This window comes from Lepidothrix coronata, unplaced genomic scaffold, assembly GCF_001604755.1.
Source record: "Lepidothrix coronata isolate B3197 unplaced genomic scaffold, Lepidothrix_coronata-1.0 Scaffold411, whole genome shotgun sequence".
Classification (NCBI taxonomy): Eukaryota; Metazoa; Chordata; class Aves; order Passeriformes; family Pipridae; genus Lepidothrix; species Lepidothrix coronata.
The window spans coordinates 76,700-78,263 of record NW_016690591.1 but is presented as its reverse complement, the minus strand read 5'-3'; the positions used below and the strand labels follow the sequence as shown (position 1 = coordinate 78,263).

General features: G+C 64.5%; 1 protein-coding gene across 1 annotated transcript in view; it reads right to left on the bottom strand.

The window, feature by feature from the left end:
- SLC11A2 (solute carrier family 11 member 2) overlaps window positions 1-1,564 on the bottom strand; it is a 29,578-nt gene that overhangs the window by 21,179 nt on the left and 6,835 nt on the right. The gene's annotated exons all lie outside the window — the stretch shown is intronic.

The following is a 1,564-nucleotide window of genomic DNA, read 5'->3' as shown; positions in this document are numbered from 1 at the left end:
CTGACTGCTCCCATCTCTCCCAGATGGGATTGCTTCCTTCTCTCCCAGAAAACCCCGTGTTTTGGGGGAGAACGGCCTGACTGGGCTTTTCTTTCATTTGCTGCTTGTTTTTCCAGAGGGAAACTCTGCTCCTTCCACAGTTCTTCCTCTTCCATGCATTCTCTTGGAAACTTGGAATAATTTGTTTTCAACCGCTCCCTTCCCAAGGAACAACCCCATGGATTTAACTGGGAATGGGACACGGCTCCTGCCGGCTGGGCACTGCTAAGGGTATTGCTAAGTGACCAAATCCTGGGAAAATGAGAAATCCAGGAGATGGGAAACTCCCTGATTCACCTTCAGCCTTGACCTGACAGTGCAAGCATCAGAGATGGGAATAACCCATCACTGCCCACCTGAACCCACTGAACCCACCTGAACACCTGTGTGACCAACCCCACAGGCAGCCTGGGCATGGGAAACTGTCCGAATCCCCCAAATCCCGGGTGTTTTAGGCTGGGGGCAGTGCCAGCCCCCGGGGGGGGGTGTGTCAGTACTCACCCAGCTCGCAGCCGGGGGTGGGTTTGGTGGGCATGATGGTGCTCCTGCCGCACTCTTCGAGGCCCAAGGGTGTCCCACTCTCCCCTGGGGGGTGTCCCCTCGCTATTTAAGGGGTGTCTCCTCCTTCCCTCCCTCGCCTCCACCCGGAGCAGAGTTCCCAAGGGAGCTCGGAGGTGCCTCAAAGGCTCCTCAAAGGCTCCCGAAATCTCCGGCATCTCCTGATCATTAATTGACTCCCCATTAACCCTCTTTGAAGTGGCCCCGTGGCCGGGGCTGAGGAGCCTCCGGCGGCTCCGCTGATCCACAAGGGCCGGACTCTGATCGGGCCCGCGCGGGCACCGCGGGTCCCTCCGGTACGTGCAGGGAGGATCGTCCCGCGGGATCGATCCGCCCTTATCGGCCCTCCCGGGGGCAGCGATAACCCCCTCCCCAGATAAATAACAGCTGAGTGAGCAGTGCCTGGGCCCGGGAGGGGAGGGCACAGGGTGGGGACAGCACAGGGGGTGCGTGACGGGAGCCACGCGCCCGGGGGGGGGGCACAGGGGGGCCGGGGGCCGGCTGGAGGGAGGGAAGAGCATTCCAGAAGGATCCCTCCAAGGATCCCCGGGACATGGAGGGGCTGAAAGAGGTCTGAGAAGAGGCAACGCAGAACTTGGATTATGGGAATTCCCGAGGAGCTTTGCTGGGGGTCCCGGTTCCCTTTGCTGGGGGATTTGGCCTCCCCCGTGCCCGGACAGCAGGGGAAGGGGGGGGGGCGGGAGAGGCCCCGCCACGGGCCCCTCCAAGGCCGGGAAGGGATTTACCCCCGGTGAAGCGGGAGGAGGGTCCCGGTCCAGGCTCCGGGCTGGGGGTCCCGGGGCCGGTCCCGGGGGTGAGGGATCGGTCCGGGCTCCGGGCCGGGGGTCCCGGGGCCGGTACCGGGGTTCCCGGGGCCGGTACCGGGGGTGAGGGATCGGTCCGGGCTCCGGGCCGGGGGTCCCGGGGCCGGTACCGGGGTTCCCGGGGCCGGTACCGGGGGTGAGGG